Consider the following 24,563-nt stretch of genomic DNA (forward strand, 5'->3'; position numbering starts at 1 on the left):
ACACACGCACGCACACCTTAATGTGCAGCCATTCAAAGCAGCTCAACAATGGGTCCAGTAAACCCGTCTGTGGATCTCACACTGAGTTTATAAAGCTCCATGAAACGGCCTCTTCAACTCTTCTCAGCCTCGGGCACATTTAGGTCACATGTGTGCCACGGAGGCAGCTGCCACCCGCCTTAACTCATTTTGAAGTCATTATTATTTCCATAATAGATAATTCAGGAGTGCAAATGAACTCTGGCTGACTTGACATTTGCATGCAGATTTTTTTTTTCTTGGTCGACGTTCCATAAAGATGCTTCTTTATTCATTCAGTGCTGGCGGTTCCCATCGGCCGCCGCAATGACCTGTTGTTTACGGAATCAAGAAAACTTCATGCATTTTTACCATGAATTATAGAAGACGGGCATTATAACATTGCTCAGTGTGATGTAGACTATATAGCAGACAATCTTGTCAGCCATGTTCAGAATAGGAATTATTTGATGACATATTAAAAGACTCTATTTAAATACAGTGGTCCCTCGCTATAAGACTGTTCACCATTCGCGGCCTCGTGGTTTCACTGATTTCTTTTGTGCAATTTGACATGCTTATTTTGTTTTGTAATTTAATAGATAACATAAATAATACTCAGTACAACTACTGTTTTTACATTACTGTGACGGTTGGGTTTAGGGTTGGGTGGGAGTAGGCATTTAAAATACAATTTATGGGTAATTTAATAGATAACATAAATAATACTCCGTACAACTACTGTTTTTACGTTACTGTGACGGTTTGGTTTAGGGTTGGGTGGGAGTAGGCATTTAAAAATACAATTTATTGGGTAATTTAATAGATAACATAAATAATACTCCGTACAACTACTGTTTTTACGTTACAGTAATGGTTGGGTTTAGGGTTGGGTAGGGGTATACATTAATAAAATACAATTTATTGGGTAATTTAATAGATAACATAAATAATACTCCGTACAACTACTGTTTTTACGTTACTGTGATGGTTGGGTTTAGGGTTGGGGTGGGAGTAGACCTTAATAAAATACAATAAATGTGAAATTTAATAAATAACAGAAATAATTCTCATTAGCTTCCGGCTGCAAACGTATCCGATCTAGCGACAACCCTCATGAACTTCCAAAACGGAAGTAACTGAAACTGCAATTCGTTGACTCGCCTTTAGGGGCTGGCTCCAGGAGCTCCAGATGTTCACTGACCGCAATGCTAAATTGGCCATTTTTACAGCTGATAAAAACATGTTTACATGTTGGTACAAAACATGGTTTTGGTGAATATAGCTAGTATTATATTTCATGACAACTGTGAAGGGGGGAATATTTTTATAACTCATCTGTTTAGTTTTTATTAAGTTATATAAAGTCTGCATAATTAAGGTCGTGGCCATTTGAGTGACAGCTAGATCTCGCTGGTCGCTGTCACTTCACCTCAGCTGATTCCGGCTGATTAGCCGCTGAACTCAGCATATGCATCATATTTTTGTGTTGTTTTATGCGGCTTTACACAGTCAGTTGCCTCTTGGAATTATTTCCTACAATTATCAGATAAAATAGCATGCTGTGTGTGCTTAATTGAGCTCACAAAGCATTCAAGTTGCCTCCATTTCCCATGTAAGCGAAATTCTATACTTGTATATCATCTCTATGAATGTATTTGTTTTATTTAAGATCATTTATTGTAGGCTTTTGAACAGTCATCTGAAACACAGTCATACAGTATTATGCTTGGATTTCATCAATAGGCTTGCATTTAGTAACACAGACTATATCTGAAGTAATTAGCGATTTCCTCCTGTAGAAAAACGTCATAAGAACAATGTTTAGTGGCTCAATGTATTACAACAGTGTTTTTAAAAGACTAAACACTTTATTGATTTAGTACACAATCAATCACATGTGGTCAGAACACAGAGCATTTCTCCCAAAGGAAAGCCTGTCTAAGCAAAATGCTAGCAGGCGTCTGTACTGTAGCTCTGCTTATGCTCTCTTTGCCCCTGTTTGGTATTCCCTGGTCGGTGCGATGACGCGCGAACAAAATGTTGACAGGTGGCCACGCCTACTTGTAGCTTGATTTGAGCTCTTCAGAAACCTATGGGTGTCGTCATGGACACTACGTCCAAATCTTTTAGTCTATGGCGTACACACGATCTTGTAAGCCTCCAATAGTGTTTTTTTTTTTTGTGTCAAGTATTCCAACTTTCAATACTCATTACACAAGATAAATTTGTGCAATTCAAAACGTTGTATTAATCGAAAAGATTTCATGCAAACACACCCTTCATTGGATTTGAAATCCCGTAGTTAAATAAGTCAGTCGTATGGAAGAGGCCAGCATGTTTTGATGTGTGGCATCTCCAGCGGGGCTTGAAAAGCATGACGTCTCCTGAAGGGAGTTCAAACGCAGGCTGATTGATTTTGGGCCTTATTTAAGCCCAGGGTGATTGAGGGAGGGTGGAGATGAGGTTTGACTTGCTTTCTCTGGCTCGGGCAAGATTTGATTAAAGACGCCATCATGAAGACACCCTTCCACAAACTCTCCCGCTCCTTCTCGTTTCTCATCAACTCCCTCTTTAAAAGGGAGAGTTTAAGACATCAGAACGACAGGGGTGGGAAGAGAAAAAGTGAGGGAAGAGATAAACTGTGGGACGCTTCATTACTCTTATTGTCACATTAACATTCAGGAGACTTCGGCTTTTTTTCCCCGAAAGCACCCGGTTCAAGCATTAAAGGATCTCAATAATCCATACAAGTATGTTCATAAAAATCAGATTACAAAAGCATCGCTCCACCGCTGACAGTTATTGCAAATAAAGTGGAGAGAGAGAGGACAGCGGAGGGTTATTGATGCTGTTTTGTAGAAGTGCGTGAGGGAGAGAAAGAGGGAGTGTTTAATGTTGTGGGAAGGCTGTCATGTGAGCCAATCACAATGCAGGACCATTAACGCATCATTGGAGAACTTCTAAATCAAAAGACTGAGTGACACGCTCTGCCACAGTGACAGCTTACAGTCCAATAAATCAACACAGCCACTTGGTTTATGCTTTTATGATACTTATACATGGCACAATTAGCCTATAATTGCAATCTCTCTGTAGAACTTGACTTACTGTGTAGTAAACACTACATATAATTGAGAGTCAGGGTCATAAATGGAAATCAAATGGTGTACTGTCTTACTAGTTTGACTATACCCCCACCCCAACCCCCCAATTCACTGTTAATAACCAGAGTTTCTTTCCAACGAAGACCTTTTTACATCATTTGATTGTGGTTTTGGCTCTTGCTCTAAGGGCTAACCGTTAGCGTGCTGAGGGGTCTTATTTATTTATTTCCATTTATCTCCACGCATACGATTAGCCTTCCAGGCGTCAAGGGAGTTGCAGACATTTTACGAAAGTGCGAGCGTCAAATGCGGGTTGGCAGAGGCAGTGACTTATTGATAGGGGCGTCAGCTTTAACCTTTGCTCACAGCCGAAGTACGTCCTGAGGGAACTGCAGAAAAATGAGCTTTGATGCCCCCGGCCGGCCCTCGCCCTTTAGAGAAAAAGAAAAGAGAAGTGCTGGGAGGGGGCTGCACATGTGCACTGAACTCCAAACAAGCCGCTGTTGCAGGAATCGATGCAATGGAGTGTTCTGGAGTGTGGCTGAAGGTTTGGTGTTAGCTGAGTGCAATTATAGGTCATGTGGCACTCAGGCTGGTGTGTGTGATGGTCACCGTCATATACTCATGAGATTGCTGATCTTTAAACAACCGAGATGTTGCTTCATTTGCCACTCCTGACAGGTAAACTTAGGCGCTGGGAGTGTCGTGTTTTCAATCAGCAGTCGAGTCTTGATTTCAGGAGATGCATTTATTGTCAGACAGTAAACTGAGAGGATAACAAACAAACACTGGAGTCTTTCCATGAACCTCTGTCTTTATGTGTCCATGGTCCTGATTTTATCCATCCGATTTCTCTTACTTGTGTTTTTTTTTTTTACCCAGTATACATTTCTTGCATTTTTTATTTATTTATTTATTTATTTATTTATTTATTTATTTATTTATTTATTTATTTATTTATTTATTTATTTATTTATTTATCTATCTATCTATCTATCTATCTATCTATCTATCTATCTATCTATCTATCTATCTATCTATCTATCTATCTATCTATCTATCTATCTATCTATCTATCTATCTATCTATCTATCTATCTATCTATCTATCTATTTATTTATTATTTATTTATTTATTTATTTATTTATCTATTTATTTATTTATCTATTTATTTATCTATTTATTTATTTTTTTATCTATTTATTTATTTATCTATCTATTTATCTATTTATTTGTTTATTTATTTATCTATTTATTTATTTATTTATTTATTTATCTATTTATTTATTTATTTATTTATTTATTTATCTATTTATTTATTTATTTTTTATCTATTTATTTATTTATTTATTTATTTATTTATTTATTTATTTAATTATTTATTTATTTATTTATTTATTTATTTATTCATCTATTTATTTATTTATTAATCTATTTATTTATTTATGTATTTATTTATTTATTTATTTATCTATTTATTTATTTATTTATCTATCTATTTATTTATTTATCTATTTATTTATTTATTTATTTATTTATTTATCTATTTATTTATTTTTTATCTATTTATTTATTTATTTAATTATTTATTTATTTATTTATTTAATTATTCATCTATTTATTTATTTATTCATCTATTTATTTATTTATGTATCTATTTATTTATTTATTTATTTATTCATCTATTTATTTATTTATTTATCTATTTATTTATCTATTTATTTATTTATCTATTTATTTATTTATTTATTTATTTATTTATTTATTTATTTATTTATTTATCAGGATCCCCAGATCTAACATCCAGATCAACAATCCACTTAATATTGTGCCATTAAATATTTCTTAAACAATTTTTAAACCTTATTTTACTTGTTACAAAGCATGTAATGTTTTATTCCATGTTTTCATTCCTCTATACATTACAGTCCGTTGCTTTGCATTAGTTTTTGAAACGGGAAGCAAAACATTTCCTTTTGATGCATGCCTGGTGTTAAAATCAGGACTAGCATTACTATACAAAAGTTGACAGTACAATGCACCTGGAACTCTTGACACAGAAATATTTCTTATGAAACACAGCAGAGAAACAATTATCCTATCCTTCACCAATAACCAACCTAAAGTTTTATGCATTTTCATAATATTAACTCTTCTATTGCAGTGTAAAATTAGTCGTGCAGCTCTATTCTGGACTAACTGTAATTTATCTGTCTTTATTTGATGCACTCGACCATACCACTGGACAGTAATCTAGATAAGAAAGAACAATTGCCTGAACAATTTGAGAGATACAGTCCTGTGCTAAAAATTTGACACATCTCTTAATAATTGATAAACCTCTAAAATACCATTTTATCGATCTGATTTAACCAATTTAACCTACTATCAAGAAGAACTCCTAATTTCCTCTACCTGTTCAATATGCACACTCATTACAGACAATATTAACTGTGGTTCACATTGAAAGTTTGATCCAAACACAATACTTTTGGTTTTTGTCAAATTTAAAAACCATCTTATTATTCTGTACCCACTTTACCTCTACCATTTCATGCATATATGGTGTTTAGAGTAATGCTTAACACTGAGCCACTGTGCCACCTGTCTGAGTCTTATTTCTCCCATTTCTTTTCCATTTCTGTCAGTTGGTGAAGTTTGGGTTCCTTGTCAACCTTGATTTGTTTAGTAGGCATGGGTAGAGCTGCTTTACAGTGAATTTCATCCTTCAATAATGACAATAATCACAAAACCAACACACTACTGATTTTGTTCATCTTCGTAAAGCTTCTTTAAAACAATATGCATTTCATAAAGAGCTACAGAAGTAAAGGTGACTTGCGCAAGTATGCTGTGGCTCGATTACAAGTGCAGTAGTTCTAGTTGGTCTTGTTGGCAACTGTACATAGTGTGAGTATGCCCTATAATGCTGAAAACGCACATCACGTGACAACACACACACAGAAACACACTCTGTCATGCGCTCTAGCATATGCGCGCATCTGAGCTCCAGCAGTCAGCGGGTTCTGTGAGCACAAAACCCCAGAGAGCAGTGCACGTTGGACAGTTTATCAAGGATGTAGCGCTGGATCGTGTCTCACTATAGTTGTTAAACGTTATATTTAATTAATCTTGTCTCTGTCTAATGAATCTTCAGTCTTTTGAATCTATCAGGTAACGTGTCACAGCATCAGTACACTGCTTCAATCTTTCACACTTGTACTTAGTAATTTTAGTGAAAACCTCAGATACTGTTGGTTGTGCTCCTTTTTTACCAACCAAGTTTGTCGACGCCATTATAAGGACACAGATCACTCTGCCTATTCATGCCAGAGTCCTATGGAAAAAGTGATTGACAGGTGGTAATTTGTGTGTAACTTATCTATATTTATTTATTATTTGGTTATGGATAAAGCTAATAAATTTGTTATAAATTAATTAATAATTCATAAATAATTAATTCACCGTTGCCTATGATGACAATGCCATCGTCCATCGCGATGTTTCAGATTAGACCTCGTACGATGCCAAATTGGTCGACATCGCCCAACACTACCAGCCATGATACAGTTCTTTATGTGAGGTGATGTTAATCGGAGACACAGCACTGCCTTTCACTGAAGAAATAACCACAACAGAAAAAAAGATGCAGGGATTCTAAATGGTAGCAAAAAGTTATCTTAACTTGGGTTGAATATGAGTAGCATAGCATTTGAAAGTGATTTGAAGTTTAATTTCTGACTTTATGTTTGGGTATTGTGCATTCTGGCTGGCGTTTCGTGGTCTAAACATAAACACTCAGCAGCATAATGGAACAAACACTGTGTTTATGTGAAGCTAAAACCGAACACAACATGATTATGTACCTTCCAAACTTTGGCAAAACTAGCAACAAGTTGGAAGTGGGCCATTGAAGAATTCTGTGAGTTTGTAAATAGTGCTTTGTTTTCGGCCACGCCATGAAAAAGCCTGTATACACCAACTCCCGGATATAGTGTACAGCTAATTAGATTGGATTTCACAAGTGCTCCATTTTGCACAAAATGCTCATCAAAGAGTCCGTTGGCACTCCACGCCAGTGACGTCCGGGACTATGGAAAACCTCGCCATCTTAGCATGTGCATCAGGTTTATTTATTTTGGAATTGGAGGAGAGCCTTGAATACAAACCAACCTTTAGCCAAATGAAAAAAACAAAAAGATGCATGTCAGAGGAGCAGAGGATAGTCAGTTTGGCTGATGCAGAGGGAGCAAACGGCTGAAGAAATGATGAAAGTGGGAGGATCTGGGGGGGAGCGAGCGCAGAAACAGCAGGAGATGCACAGGCCTGAAGATGGAGAGAACGAGGGAAAGAATGAGAGATGTGATAGGCATCTCGGGGAGCCATCAAAAACTCCACTGTGGAGAAAAGAAGGGGGGAAAAGCCAACTGACAACAGCGGCAAGGGAGCAAACGTGTTTTGACAGACATCCTGCACTTGATGAAATCTTACCTTGCCACTTCGGCGGACACACACACGCTCACGAACACACTCCGAGGCCTGACAAACACCCCGCTGCTGAATTATTCATGTCAGAAAACGCAATTATCCGGCACACTAATGTGGCCAGCGGCGGCGTGAGAGCATTAAAACAACACAACACACACACAAGCAATTCCATCGTGTAAACAAAAAGCCCACTGCGTTCGTCTGCCGGCTGTCTGCTCGGCTCTGGACGCGATTTATCGTTGCTTTTGATCTCCCAGTGTGCACTGCTGCGAGCGTTCAGAAGTTATGCGTGTTTGCGACCGCTGCTAAGCCACTGTGATAAGCAGAGATTGTACATCACCTCCTGCAAAAGACATAACTCATCGTGAAGTCTTCAGCCGCCCCAGACAGAAGGAAACAAAGCAAACAAACTACAAATAGGAATTACCTCCGACTTCGAAAATGAAGCTGAGTTGACTGGCATTAGCATGTGGAGTCGGGTAAATGTTAGCAACAGGGTAACTCGACTGGGGATGGACACTCGAGTAGTTACTTCAAAGCGTTTATCTTTTAACAATAGATTTTGAGGTTTGTGCTCCACTGTGCACATTTGAATATCACCCTTAAAGGGATAGTTCACCCGAAAATGAACATTTCTTGTTTATTCCATGCTATTTCATGGCAACTTTTTGATTAAGTGGCTAAATGAAGTTTATTTATAAACTAATTTTGAGAGGATCACGTGCTTATGATTGACCAACATTAGCTATCTCAAGATTCACCAATCAGATGAGTCCAAAACACACATAAATAACCAGTCATGTTCATCTTGAAGAATCCCCCATCCACCCTGACTCCTCCCCCTTTTTTCTAGCATAATTCAGGGCGGCTCAGTGGTTCACACTGTTACCTCACAGCAAGAAGGCCACTGGTTCAAGTCCCGGCTGAGTCAGTTGACGTTTCTGTGTGGAGTTTACATGTTCTCCCCGCGTTGGCGTGGGTTACCTCTGGGTTCTCCGGTTTCCTCCACGGTCCAAACACATGCGGTATAAGTGAATTTAATTAACTAAATTGACCATAATATATTAGTGTGAGAGTGTATGGGTGTTTCTTAGAAATGGAAAGACATCCGCTGTGTAAAACATGTACTGAATTAGTTGGCGGTTCATTTCGCTGTGGCAACACCTGATACACAAGTGTAATAAATAAGCCAATGGAAAATGAACGAATTAATGAATTCAGATCTTTCTCTATACCTACCTGAGCTGAGACTCCCCCCTCTCCTGATGAAATGAGCCCCAGGCTTTGAGGTCAGAGCTCTCTCCCGTGACAGAATGCCAAACACGCTTTATTTATCAATCATCAGCCAGGTGTGAACTCTTGAATTTGTATGAATTTATACAAGGTCATTGTGATTTGCTACTCCCCCAGTGACAGTTGGTTTTTGGGGTTTGGTTTCCCTTTTTAGGGACTGAAGACAGCAAGTTATGACGTGTTTCAGGTGTAAGTTTGTCCCAATTTTCTTCCAAACAAGTTTTACGGTGGGTAACAGTATGGGGTAAAGCTGAAGATCTTTGCCCAAACCCGAAGGAACGGGGTTCGGGCTTAATTTCTATCTTTTTAGATGGGGTCGGGTCGGGTGCTCTGGCTTGTGCGGTAAATCAACTGACATGTGATGCATTTCGATTAATGGATTAGTAGGAAAATGTACAGCAACCTGACAGGAGAAATGACGAGGTCAATCACATTGAAACCGCTGTCATGGAAAATAAAATGAATGTTCTTGGCTGGTGGAAGAGGAACAAACAATCCTACCCAAAAATTAGCCAGATCAGTACTATACATCCCAGCCAGTAGAAGCAGCAGCAGTGAAAGGGTGTTTAGTGCTGCTGCACGCACCATCACTGAGCGCAGGACAGCTCTAAAGCCATTTACTGGATTCAATAATGTTCCTCCACAAAACACATAGCCTTGATTTTCAAATTATAGCTAAAAATTTATTAAATCATAAATGAATAATGTAGACAGAGTATATAGGCTAATGTTGGCATTATTCTTTTATTATTCAAATACCCATCAAAATGTATAATTTATTTGTGTTTAATTTGTTAGGAAAGACTTATTTTTATTGGGGTGTCAGCCAATTTAAAGGCTAAGTGTATGTACCTAGGCCTATTTAGAGTGCTGAGATGTTACGATGTTACAGAGGACTTGTTTTATTTCTCTGTTCCAACTTCCAAGTGGCCTATAGCCTACGTTAGTTATGAATAAATTATGTCAAAACACGTATAAACGACTCATTCTTGAAAAAAGACAACAGAGCTGTGTGCGTGTGCACATGTGAATAATGGCGGACTGTAAACTGGTTCGGGCTTTTAAAAAGCTGTCAATCAAAATGTGCTTGTCAGACCCGGGCTGAATTCTGTCAGGCCTAACCTTTAAGGCCCGATTACAGCTCTAGTATGGGGTCTTCGTTGTTGCATTTGCACTTCAAAATGCACCACACATCATATTGGAAACAGGTCGGGACTGCAGGCAGGCCAGTCATGTAAATTGCTCCTGTCCCAACTCTTTTTGGAATGTGGTGCAGGTCTGAATGACAGGAAAGGATGTATATTTACAAATGAAAAGAAGCTGACCTGACAAATAATGAAATATTTAGTGTTCATATTGTCTGCAATGAAACACAAGTCAAAGGAAATGTAGAAATCACTTCTTTCTGTTTATATTTTTGCATTTTCCATACTTTCTCAACTTATTTTGATTTGGGGTTGTTTTATAACCATAGACCACTGTGCTCTGTGTGATTATTCTGTCTACTGTCAAGCTCTCACCCCTTAAAAATACATCTAACTGGGTAAGTTGCTTCAAAAATTTACAAATGCATGGCTTTTTTTCTAGACAAATCCATCATTCATGTAAGCAACCAATAGTCTAATTTTGAAAATATCTTCTTTTGTACGTTCCTCCAAGGTGGAACGCAAGTAACGCAGTGGAAATGAATTCTTTTTTTCATTTGAACGTTTTAAATTTGACACTGCGCCCTGTTTCTTGCACACAGACTTAATATGCCGCATTTGAAACTCTCTCCATTGCTCATTTTCAAACATCCCAAATTACCAAAGTACACGCGTCAATGAACCTGTTGAATTCTTTCACGGTAAACTTGACAAATCCAAAAGAAATTTCCGAGCAGTTGCGAGGCGCTTTCTTTGGAGAAAACCCGATCTGAAAGCATTTTTGTACCCTCGAAACTATTTCATATGCATCATTTTCTGGCTCAACTTCCCTGAAAATAACCCTATGAATGACGATGAGCTTTTTGTATTCATGTTCCAATAATACGCCCATCTGTAGTCAATTGGAGCGCTCTCCAAGTTGGAGTTGGTGCTCACGAGCGTCGCCTTGTTCAAACACACAATAACTGTGACTCGTCAACGCTGTTGGCTGCAGAAATCCAATCCAAACTCTCCCAAAACGGTCCAGATGACAGGCTTTACGGGAACGTCGGCACAGAACAGTAATTAAACACTACATTAAATTCCTCTTCATGACCGGTTCAGACTTTTCACAGATCCATTAGAGGCCGAATCTGCCAAGCTAAGAGAATCTTAATTGCGCAATTAATTTGAACGCTGATGTCTACTGACAGTTGGATTTATGCTGCCTATTGAGGCCAGATCCAGACAAATGTGTGACAGGTTCTATTTTAATACAGCTGATGAGTTGGCTTGATATCCCGCGTGTGACGCCTGTTTTGCCAGTCATCTGAAAATCTGCACTTTTTTCCCCCAAACTTGTTTCTGAATGATGTCAGTTATTTTTGAGTTATTGTTGCCTGCTTCCTGTTTTGTTCCAGTTTCTCTGACTTTTTCTATTTCTGTGGAAGAGATTTTTGCGAATGTTAAGTTGTTAGGAAACGACAACAATCCCACTTTTGTTTGTGCTCAGTTATTCACAGAAGATAATATCTGAGAATGAACTCTCGCATTTGGACGCCTGTCTTTTCTAGAAAGGTCAAGTCCTGTGGAGCCAGAGCAGTCTCAAAAATAAGACATTTACGAAAATAAAATTCATATATGCACAGCGCAATTCACATTAACAACATCCAGTCCAAGTTCAAAACACAATTAATTAATACAACACACAATTTGTGCATTCACAAGTAAATATCATCTATATTGTCACCAAATATATTGGATTTGTGTATATTATGAGTCGTGTTTTGAATTTACAAATTGAATTTGCATATTTATCAATCGTATTTTGAATATGCGAATTTAATTTGCATATTTTTAATTATGTTTTGATTTTACAAATTGGCTAATTGTATTGACGAATCATGTTTTGGATTTACGAATAGTGTGTGTTTATGAATCGGGTTTTGACTTACAAATTGGATTTGCATATTTTTAAATCCTGTTTGTATTTAGAAGTTGGATTTGTGTGTTTTTGAATCATGTTTTGAATTTCCAAATTGGATTTGCATATTTTTTACTTGTGTTTTGGCTTAATGAATTGGATTTGCATGTTTACGAATCATGTTTTGAATTTACATATTAAATTTTTGTATTTTTGAATCGTGTATTAAATTTACAAATTGAATTCACATATTTTTTGAATTGTGTTTTGAACTTACGAATTGGATTTGTGTGTTTTTGAATTGTGTTTTGAACTTACGAATTGGATTTGTGTGTTTTTGAATCGTGTTTTGACTTTACGAATTGGATTTGTGTGTTTTTGAATCGTGTTTTGACTTTACGAATTGGATTTGTGTGTTTTTGAATCGTGTTTTGACTTTACGAATTGGATTTGTGTGTTTTTGAATCGTGTTTGGAATTTACAAATTAAATTTTTGTATTTATGAATCGTGTATTAAATTTAAAAATTGGATTCACATATTATTTTAATCGTGTTTTGAATTTATGAATTAAATTAGCATATTTTTTAAATGTGTTTTGAATTTATGAATTAGATTTGCATATTTTTAAAAAGTGTTTTGAATTAACGAATTAGATTTGCATATTTTTAATCGTGTTTTGCATTTACGATTTGGATTTGCATCTTTTTTTAATCATGTTTTGAATTTGCTAATTAAATTTGTATATTTTTTTAATCGTGTTTTAAACGTACGAATTGGATTTGTGTGTTTTTTAATCGTATTTTAAATTTACAAAATTAATTTGTGTGTTTTTGAATCGTGTTTTGAATTTACCAATTGGATTTGTGTGTTTTTAAATTGTGTTTTGACTTTACGAATTGGATTTGTGTGTTTTTGAATCGTGTTTTGAATTTACGAATTGGATTTGTGTGTTTTTGAATCGTGTTTTGAATTTACCAATTGGATTTGCATATTTTTGAATTGTGTTTTGACTTTACGAATTGGATTTGTGTGTTTTTGAATCGTGTTTTGACTTTACGAATTGGATTTGCATATTTTTGAATCGTGTTTTGAATTTACCAATTGGATTTGTGTGTTTTTAAATTGTGTTTTGACTTTACGAATTGGATTTGTGTGTTTTTGAATCGTGTTTTGAATTTACGAATTGGATTTGTGTGTTTTTGAATCGTGTTTTGAATTTACGAATTGGATTTGTGTGTTTTTGAATCGTGTTTTGAATTTACCAATTGGATTTGCATGTTTTTAAATTGTGTTTTGACTTTACGAATTGTATTTGCATATTTTTAAATTGTGGTTTGACTTTACGAATTGTATTTGCATATTTTTGAATTGTCTTTTGAATGTATAAATTGTATTTGCATATTTTTGAATCGTGTTTTGACTTTAGGAATTGGATTTTGTGAATGTGAATTGTGTTGTGGATGTATGAATTATATTTTGTAAATGTATGGCTCCATAAGGTCTTGACATTTGTTTTCCCAGAGCAGCCATATTTGTCTTTGAATCTGTTTGTTGGATGTGAGAAACTTTAGTAACTTGAAAGGACGTAGAAATCAAATCAGCGTGTTACCTGAACACTCGAGGCCAGTTGTTAAATTAGAGATTGCCTTGTGTTTTGATGGAAAGTGTTGAGAGAGCTCTTTTGTAGCTCTGGGAAGTACAGAAGTACATTTGTTCCTGCTCAACAAGTGCCTCTGATTGCCCGAGAGCTGCTGCAATCATTCACAGGTATAGCCTTAAAACACAGACAGCGGGAGTATCTTCACAATGGCAAACTACCTACTGTTTTTGAAAGGAAGAAGTATGTGCACCATGCGCAGATTTTATCTAAGAAACATTGACATTTGGTTTTGTTTGATTGAGGAATAAGCATGAGGATTGTAAATCTGCCGTTATGAATAAGATACAGTTGAAGTCAGAATTATTAACCCTTTTGAATTATTAGCCCCCCTTGTATAATTTTCCCCCCAATTTCTGTTTAAAATGTCCATTTTCTGCCAACATTTGTTGTCATGACTTTTGCTGTATAGTTTTTTTTACAGTGTATACCTCCAGTCAGGTCCAGGCTTGTAATAATTGTCTGCGCTGTGATTTTAAGCCCAGTGGTCTGGTGTGTTGATTGCAGACAGGTGTGTTCAGTCCTGATTGCTGATGAGCTCCAGAAGCAGAAATGACACTGTTATGTGAGTTTTTCTGTAAGCTCCGCATGTCCAGATCTATGTGTTAGTGACCCGTTTGACTGTTTCCATCAGCGGGCTTGGGGAGTCGCTTGATTAAGATAATTAGCCCCTTTCTTATTTAAAGGGTGTGTCTCTGCGGTTTTGTCCTAAATTACAGGCCGTTTGTTTCATCTGTCATATTCCTGACCGCATCCGCCAAAGCCAGATCCTTTGAGAACTATTAAGATGATGACCAAGCTTTAAGTTGAAATCGGTAGCCGTGTGTTTCCATGCCATGAACAGTGAGTAACTTTTTCATTAAGGGGCTAAATTTGCACCTGAGGACTGATTTACTGCTTTTTGTTGTTGTTTTTTTTAACTTTATGAGGGAAATGTGTATGGCATGAGTTTTATGTTCATCTTAAACTGTCTGTTGAATGCTTCTCAAAGCAACTGCATGATGTTATTGCTCTATGTACAATTCTCTACCAAACACTCTACCAAAACTCACATCCCCACATCAGATATTTATGATGAGTCAGTTTGCATGCATTCAGATGTTAGTTAGGGTGCACTCTGGTGTTAGGCTTAACCTGCCACTGTATTTATCAGCTTATTATTATTTATTTGTATGTCGGCTGTATGTTGTTAATGATGTTCAGTCATTAATTAAAAAAATAAGTAATAAAATAAATAAATAAACAGTGGTTCAGTGGTTAGCACTGTGGCCTCACAACAAAAAGGTTGCTGGTTCGAGTCCCAGCTGGGTCAGTTGGCATCTCTGTGTGGAGTTTGCATGTTCTGCTCGTGTTGGCGTGGGTTTCCTCCGGGTGAATTGATTAACTAAATTGGCCCTAGTGTATCAGTGTAAGTGTAAGAGTGTATAGGTGTTTCTCAGTGCTGGGTTGTGGCTGGAAGGGCATCTGCTGCATGAAACATGCTGGAATAATTGGCGGTTCATTCCACTGTGGCGACCCCTGATAAATGAGGGATTAAGCTGAGGGAAAATCAGTCACATTTCACTTTAATTGCATTATAATACAGCCCGATTTTGCTCTCTTATATTGAATGTTTGAGTCATGTTTGTAACCTAGGCTCATTGGAGATATGTGCCCAGGGCTACATTTTTGAGAATCGAGAAATATGTACCTGGGGGTACGTCTGTTTGCCATTTTTATTTTCACAAATCTACTTGAAAGCGCTGTGTACATCTTTGACAATTTCAAATATGTTGTCTCATGTGTGCCAGATCCCTTAAATGCACCAGAGGCCACTGTGCACATTTCTGCCAATCTCAACGTCCCTATCGCATGTGTCTGTAAGAGAAGCTGGTCGGCTTGATCTACTGGTAGTACCAACTGATAGTGTTTTTAAAAGCAAGTAAAAGAGAAAAGCCATCATGGACACATGCAAACATATATAAAAGCTGAATACTTACACCAGTAGGCAAATAAAATTGTAAAATGCATAGCATTGGTTTGACTAATTAGCTTGATCACTGGACAAAGACTCTTTGAGAAAGCCAATCAATGCATTTTTTTTAAGATGTCATATTAAGTTCACAAAGATTTGCACAGCAAATTTAAAAAACAACTTCAAAGCTTGAGGCGGATGGGCTACAGCAGCAGAAGACCACACCGGGTGCCACTCCTGTCAGCTAAGAACAGAAAACTGAGGCTACAATTCACACAGGCTCACCAAAACTGGACAATAGAAGATTGGAGAAATGTTGCCTGGTCTGATGAGTCTCCATTTCTGCTGCCACATTCGGATGGTCGGCTCACAATTTGACATCAACAACATGAAAGCATGGATCCATCCTGCCTTGTATCAGCGGTTCAGGCTGGTGGTGGTGGTGTAATGGTGTGGGGATTTTTTTCTTAGCAAACATTGGGCCCACTAGTACCAACTGAGCATCGTGTTAACACCACAGCCTACCTGAGTATTGTTGCTGACCATGTCCATCCCTTTATGAGCACAGTGTCTCAATCTTCTGATGGCTACTTCCAGCAGGATAACGCACCATGTCATAAAGCATGAATCATCTCAGACTAGTTTCTTGAACATGACAAAGAGTTCACTGTACTCAAATGGCCTCCACAGTCACCAGAACTCAATCCAATAGAGCACCTTTGAGATGTGGTGGAACGTGAGATTTGCATGATGGATGTGCAGCCGACAAATCTGCAACAACGGGTGATACTATCATGTCAATATGGAGCAAATCACTGAGGAATATTTCCAGTACCTTGTTAAATCTATGCCACGAAGGATGAAGGCCGTTCTGAAGGCAAAAGGATGTCCAACCCGATACGAGTAAGGTGTACCTAATAAAGTGGCCGGTTAGTGTATACATTGGCATTTATTTTGATGAATGAGATAGTAAAAAGATAGCTACAGTGGTTTATTTCCTTGCAGGTACTACATCTGCACCAGTTTCCCAGGAAGGGACACTTTTTTGATCGCTTAAATTGAAGCAACACTTCATTCTATCAATTATTTATGCAGCACTCCATTTTTTGTACAATTTTAGCTAGTGTCTAATGGCTGATCTGGTTGTCCCGTGCGGCGTGTTCTGTCTCTAAAAGTGGCTCAGATATAATTATCTGTCTGTCAAAGTAATGTCATGCCTGTAGGCCTTCCTCATACTCGCAGTGAGGTAATTCACCACAACTTCAGCTTACAAGGTGTAAAAGCGAGATCTCCGGTCCTGCCGCTGTCCTTCCTGGCAGCTGTTAGCCCGAGTGTTTCATCTGTGATGTCGGGACGGCAGAATGTACCATGGGAACAGAGCCATTTCTGAGCCAAGATAGCTATCAGGATCTATTTGTAACTTGGCAGTCTTTCTGGGTACTTTTTTCTTTTTAACAGTGAATGAATTAGCACATTCACCAGGACCTTGGCTCTCTCTCACACCTGCCTGGGAAAATGTAGTACTGTAGGAGCCTTAAGTCAGCCACTCTTATTATTCACTGAGAACGAAAGAAACTTTTAAAGCTTTTGAAAGTTTTGAACGAGACCTGAATACCATCTGAACTCATTATGGTTGGTAAATTGGCGGTTCATTCTGCTGTGGTGACCCCTGATCAGGCAGGGACTGAGCTGAAGGAAAGTGAGGGAGTGATTATGGTTGGTTTATGTTTAGTAAATCTGGTGGGTTATATATAACATCTATCCTTTCTTTCTTTCTTTTTCTTTCTTTCTTTCTTTTTCTTTCTTTCTTTCTTTCTTTCATCCCATCAGTCCTTAGTTTTTCATTTCCTTTGTTTTCCTTTTCCTTCTTTTCATCTATCATTCCTTCCTTGTTTCCTTCCTTTGTCCTTTTCTTTTGTTCTCTGTTTCTTTCTTCCTTTTTGTCCTTACCTTTCCTTTTCAATTCAATTAGTTTCCTTCCATCTGTCATTCCCTCCTTCCTTCATGCTTTTTTTCTTCATCATATTCTATTCTTCTGTCCATCCATCCAGCCAGACATCCATCCATCCTTCCTTCCACCCTTCCTTCCTTGCTTCCTTCTCTTTGTCATTTTCTTCTGTTCTTCTTTTTCTTTTCTCTTTTTGTCCTTTATTCTGTCTGCACTTCCTTTTTCTTCTTCCTCCCTTTCTTTTCTTTCTCAATTAGTTCTTTTCTTTCATTTCCTTTCTTTCCTTTTATTTCCTTATGTTTATTTCAGCTCTTTCTATCTGTCCTTCCTTCATCCTTTCCTTCCTTTCTCCCTTCCTTCCTTCCTTCCTTCCTTCCTTCATTTTATCCTTCCTTCCTTCCTTCCTTTCTTCCTTCCTTCCTTCCTCCCTTCCTCCCTTCATGCTTACTTCCATCATTCTTTTTATTATTCTTCTTCCATCCATCTTTCCATCCTTCCTTCATCATTTTATATTATTATTTTTCCTTCCTTCCTTCCTTCCTTCCTTCCTTCCTTCCTTCCTCCCCTTCCTGCTTACTTCCATCATCCTTTTCTATTCTTCATCTTCTTCCATCCGTCCATCCATCCACCTTTCTTTCGTCCCTAATTCCTTCTTTCCTTCCTTCATTTTTTCCTTTCTTCTTTAATGCTCACTTTCTTCATCCTTTTCTATTATTCTACTTCTGTCCATCCATCCATCCATCCATCCATCCATCCATCCATCCATCATCCTTTCGTCCTTCCTTCCTTTCTTTGTCCTTTTCTATTCTTCTTTTTCTTCTTCCATCCAGCCTTCCTTCCTTCCTTCCTCCCTCCCTCCCTTCCTTCCTTCCTTACTCCCTCCCTTCCTTCATGCTTACTTCCATCATTCTTTTTATTATTCTTCTTCCATCCATCTTTCCATCCTTCCTTCCTTCATCATTTTCTATTATTATTTTTCCTTCCTTCCTTCCTTCCTTCCTTCCTTCCTTCCTTCCTTCCTTCCTTCCTTCCTTTCGTTCCTTCCTTCCTTCCTTCCTCCCTCCCTCCCTTCCTTCCTTCCTCCTTCCTTCATGCTTACTTCCATCATACTTTTCTGTTTCTCCTTCCTTCCTTCCTTCTTTCATTCCTTCCTTAATGTTTACTTCATTCTTTTCTATTTTTCTACTTCCTTCTGTCCATCCATCCTTCCTTCCTTCCTTCCTTCCTTCCTTCCTTCCTTCCTTCCTTCCTTTCATCATCCGTTTCTATTCTTCTTTTCTTCTTCCCATTCATCCATCCATAATTCCATCTATCCATCATCCTTCCTTCCTTCCTTCCTTCATGCTTACTTCCATCATACTTTTCTGTTCTCCTTCCTTCCTTCCTTCCTTCCTTCCTTCATTCCTTCCTTAATGTTTACTTCATTCTTTTCTATTTTTCTACTTCCTTCTGTCTATCCATCCATCCATCCATCCTTCATTCCTTCCTTCCTTCCTTCCTTCCTTCCTTCCTTTCTTTCATCATCCGTTTCTATTCTTCTTCTTTTCTTCTTCCATTCATCCATCCATATTTACATCTATCCATCATCCTTCCTTTCTTCCTTTCTTCCTTCATGCTTACTTCCATCATACTTTTCTGTTCTCCTTCCTTCCTTCCTTCCTTCCTTCCTTCCTTTCTTCCTTCCTTCCTTAATGCTTACTTCATTCTTTTCTATTTTTCTACTTCCTTCTGTCTATCCATCCATCCATCCTTCATTTCTTCCTTCCTTGCTTCCTTCCTGATGGATGACAAAATAACCTTATGAAGTTCAAAGTGTATAGTGTAAAGACTGTCATTTGGGACTCAACTAAACACATATCTTGCATTTTTATATTCTTTGTGACAAAAAAAAAAAATCTATTTAAGGAAGAAAACCTAACAGTAGTGCTACAATAAGTGAGCAGAAATGCAAGCAACCTTTAAAAGTCTGGAACTACAGTCAGAATGAAACCAGATTCATCATGAACGTATCTGCATAAATGCTGTTTTTGACTCAGCAGGTCAGAAAATCTCCAAAGCTGCAAATGTGACATCCATTAACTGCTCGTCCCAATCTCTTCTTCATCCAGAGCCCATTTCTATTTTTTTTTTTAGGATTGTCAAGCATGGAGTGTCTCTCTCTCTCTTTTTAAGCACTCCGCCTGGCATCCCTACTGTGAAAATTACCTCACCCGTCTCCATTAGCCAGACTGGCACGCTCAAGTTCAATTGCTTGCAACCCTTTTTACTCCCCTGAAATCGTTCCCTTGTTTTTTCCCCCTTTCTCTCCCTCTTTTTTCCCCCCACGGTGTGCAGATGAGCATCCGTACCCTTCACCAGCGCTTTTATGGGCCACATTTAAAATGTGCCAGTTTGCGCGCCCTGCAAATTGGGAAAGCCGAGCGCTGCCATAATTAAACCTAATGTCGCAAAGTGCATTGGAAGACAATAGCGTTCTGCATTCTTCCTTTTCATTCGGTTTCACAGAACAGTTTTGAGCTGCCACCTGTTTTTGTTTAGCACTTTCTCTCTCAGCTGTGACAGCAATTAGCCTAGCTGCTCATATGGAGCGGTCGCTGTTATACTGCTGTACGGGCCTGATAAACAAGCGAGTTTAGAGCAGGTTTGGGACATGAAGCGCTGGCTGAGAGCATGTGGTGTAGTCAAGCACAGTTAGGTCTCAACCACCATGTTGTCCTTGTAGCACAAATGTGTTTTTATGTACTACAAACTGTCTAAAACAGGCTTGTTATGAAACCTAATGTCTGCTGTTGGTGTAGAGGTCTTCTACAGTAGGTGTAGGTCAATCCAATGTCAAAAGCCACTTTCATTTACTCATTTAGTGTCTGAAATGGTTGGTTCAAGGATTTGGCTATACTCTGGACTGATTGGTCAAATGACTCTACTCTGCTCTGATTGGTCAGATGGCTCTTCTCTGCTCTGATTGGTCAGATGGCTCTTCTCTGCTCTGATTGGTCATATGGCTCTACTCTGGTCTGATTGGTCAGATGGCTCTGCTCTGATTGGTCATATGGCTCTACTCTGCTCTGATTGGTCAAATGGCTCTACTCTGGTCTGATTGGTCAGATGGCTCTGCTCTAATTGGTCATATGGCTCTACTCTGCTCTGATTGGTCAGATGGCTCTTCTCTGCTCTGATTGGTCATATGGCTCTACTCTGGTCTGATTGGTCAGATGGCTCTGCTCTGATTGGTCAGATGGCTCTGCTCTGATTGGTCATATGGCTCTACTCTGGTCTGATTGGTCAGATGGCTCTTCTCTGCTCTGATTGGTTAGATGCCTCTACTCTGGTCTGATTGGTCAGATGGCTCTTCTCTGCTCTGATTGGTCATATGGCTCTACTCTGGTTTGATTGGTCAGATAGCTTTACTCTGCTCTGATTGGTTAGATGGCTCTACTCTGGTCTGATTGGTCAGATGGCTCCACTCTACTTTGATTGGTCAGATAGCTTTACTCTGGTCTGATTGGTCATATGTCTCAACTCTGCTCTGATTTGTTATATTGCTCAACTCTGCTTTGATTGGTCAGATGGCTCTACTCTGCTTTGAATAGTCAGTTAGCACAACTCTGCTTTGATTGGTCAGGTAGCTTTACTTTGCTCGTATTGGTCATATGGCTCTACTCTGCTTTGATTGGCCAGAGAGCTCTTCTCTGGTGTGATTGGTCAGATGGCTCTGCTCTGACTGGTCAGATAGCTCTACTCTGCTTTGATTGGTCAGGTGACTACTCTTTTCTGACTGGACAGATTGGTGTACTTTGCTCTGATTGGTCAGATAGCTCTACTCTGCTCTGACTGGTCAGATGGCTCTACTCTGCTCTGACTGGTAGGATGACTACTCTGCTCTGATTGGTCAGATAGCTCTACTCTGCTTTGATTGGTCAGATAGCTCTACTCTGCTCTGATTGGTCAGATGTCTGTACTCTGCTTTGATTGGTCAGATGACTACTCTGCTATGACTGTTCAGATAGCTCTACTCTGCTTTGATTGGCCAGATAGCTCATCTCTGGTGTGATTGGTCAGATGGCTCTACTCTGCTTTGATTGGTCAGATGACTACTCTTTTCTGACTGGAAAGATTGGTGTACTTTGCTCTGATTAGTCAAATAGCTCTACTCTGCTCTGATTGGTCAGATAGCTCCACTCTGATTTGACTGGTCAGATGACAACTCTGCTCTGACTGATCAGATAGCTCCACTCTGCTTTAATTGGTCAGATAGCTCTTCTCTGGTCTGATTGGCCAGATGGCTCTACTTTCCTCTGACTGCTCAGATCGCTCTACTCTGCTCTGATTGGTCAGATGACTACTCTGTTCTGACTGGACAGATTGCTATACTCTGCTCTCATTGGTCAGATAGCTCTACTTTGCTCTGATTGGTCAGATGGCTCACTCTGATTGATTGGTTGAAAACAAACGCTGATTATCAGCTCTTCTTCAGCACTTGTAAACACAGCAGTTCGACCAACAATGAAGACAGAAGAAAACAGCATCTTCATAACATGTCCAAACTCCAGTCTCGGCTACAGCTTTTGAAGTTTAATATTGTTAATAAGCAACCAGTGACGGCCAAACCGTATGTAAGTTTGTAATGGATGCGAAGCTGAAATTACTAATGACTTACTTAAAGGATTTCACAATCGCTTATTTCTTTTGAGAAAGAAAAACTCAAATTATTTTGGAGCATTTGCATATTTTTTACATCCACAAACACCTACATCATGCACTTTATAAAGGTGATATATTTAAAAAAGCAAAGCAAGAGCACTTCAAATACAATCTCATTTGCCTTGCTAACATTTTTTCTGCTTCTTCTTGCGACCTTGTTCTTAGGAATTGCCCAAATATGTATAAACGAGGTGTTTGACTGCACTTCTCCAGCTATCGGTGTCACCTTCACTTTATGTGCTGAGCTGTGACAGTTCTTTCTCTCTTGCAAACGTCTCATCTAATCTCTTCTCCCTCTTTCTCGAGTCTTGAGCTCTAATTGTACCTGAAAGTCTTGAATGTGCATTAGCGGGAGGTGTTTAATATGCAGTCTTTATCGGAAGGTGGCGGGCCAAAGAAACAGTGGCGAGAAATGTTCATGTTACTATACTTATCATGCACAGGCCTTCTTCGCAATTACATACTTGACTGATTTCTTTTAGCCTCTTAAATTCATTTCCAGTGACCTTTATGTCGTCGGCCCCGTTCGGGTGAGAAAGTTTCAGCCATGCTAATTGTTTCAAGGCCTTTGCCAGCAGTTTCAGGCTGAAATTTTAGAGGTAAATTTACTTTTTTTGATCTTCTCCTGTCCTGTCTTCAGGTTAATAGATGGACAGACGGACAGACTTTATTGGTTAGGGTTAGGGTGAGGAATATTGACCTTATTCTACAATGCGGAAGTGCGCTCATTTTTGCGATTGTTTTAGAACTTCCGATTCAGCTGCCTATGGGAGAAATAGGACTAGTAATAATAAACGGCAGAAAATGGTCAAACTACTTACTCTACAAACAAGTGTTTGCTTGACAATACAGACAAAGTAGAATAATATAATAAGAAATATATTTATTATCTGTTTTTTGTCCTGTCTCTGTAATCCTGTTGCACTGTAGAAGCTCTGTCACCAAAACAAATTCCTCGTATGTGTGAACATACCCGGCAATAAAGCTCTTTCTGATTCTGATTCTCTGATTCTGAAATATCAGTTTGCAACACCAAGCAGCAAAACGAGCCGTTTTTAATGTCTAAAAATGAATGGAAGTGAATGAGACCGGAAGTCTCGAGCCAAAAGTATTCAAATGGCTGCACCCACTGGTACGCGGAGAATAAGGTGAATTACAGTGGCAGACAAATAAGACTGTGCAAAATGTGGAAAATAATGGAAAGAAATAGTTTGTTCTTTATTTTGTTAGATATTTTTTCTTCAGTGTTTTGGTTGAAGCTCTTTCTTTCTGTATTCCTTTCTTTCTTTGTTGCTTGGTTCAAACTATTGCTTGATCTTTCATTAGATTCTTTCTTTCCTTCTTTCCTCCATCTTTTGTTCCTTCATGTTGTAAATTATTGCCACTCTTTAATACGTTTAAGAAGATTTTTAGCAGGTTTGGTCTTAATTTCACAAATGCAGTGTTCATTTATGGTCATAAGTACTTTTTTATTAAAAAAGAGATTTGTACTTTTTCCAATTTTCTGATTGGTAGCCATCTGGAGGGTGCACAGAGCTGATTTGGAAGATCAGAAACTTAATGTGGTTAATTTGTTTAAAGCTTTTGTGGAATCAAGAATTCGCTTAGAATATGAATATCATCGAATGAACGGTGACGAATTAAGCTTTGAAAAAAGGGTGCATTAACAAAGGCTTTGTATTTGTAGAAGACAATAATATTTCCTTTGACTGGGAACAAGATAAAATATTTGGCTTTATAAATAGAATGGTTTTAAACTGTACATACTGTAAAATAAACAGCTTTTTTAAAAGTCAAGTCTTTCTCTCACTCTCTTTCTTTCTTTATTATCTTTTGGCCCTATGATACACCCCGCGCAATAAGTGCAAGACGTGTATGGCATGGTTTGTTGCTATTTTCAGACCAGTGCAACTGTAATTTTCAGGTTTTGCACTACGTTGTTTACATAGCAAATCCATTTGCTACACTTTGTGGACTCATGTGTGTGCTGGTCTGAACAGAAGGTGTGTTGTTGACGCATTGCTGTTTTGAGGAACTGAAATAGACCGCCCCATTGACCAACTGAAAGCTGCTCTTAAGTCCAGCACAGAGTGCGTTAGTTATGCGCATATGCAGGTCTAAATGCTTAACATTGCTGAATACAATCTGCATTAGTATAATGTTATTATTATCAGCAGTATTATTTATTATCTGCATATTTATATTTGTTTTAATAAAAACTAGTGTAGATTTGTCCAGCTGTGGGGTTTTGGAGACGTCTGCATCACCATATAGGGCATAAGAACAGGACGTGTGTTTGGATATAACTCAGTGTTTTGACCACACTTCATTATTATTGTTCATTTATT

At 38.2% G+C, this 24,563-nt stretch overlaps 1 protein-coding gene across 4 annotated transcripts in view; it reads left to right on the forward strand.

Annotated features, from left to right (window-relative positions):
- The window catches only part of pard3aa (par-3 family cell polarity regulator alpha, a), a 708,633-nt gene that overhangs the window by 351,984 nt on the left and 332,086 nt on the right, over positions 1 to 24,563 (forward strand). The window lies entirely within an intron of this gene.

Source organism: Danio aesculapii, chromosome 24, assembly GCF_903798145.1.
Source record: "Danio aesculapii chromosome 24, fDanAes4.1, whole genome shotgun sequence".
Taxonomy (NCBI): Eukaryota; Metazoa; Chordata; class Actinopteri; order Cypriniformes; family Danionidae; genus Danio; species Danio aesculapii.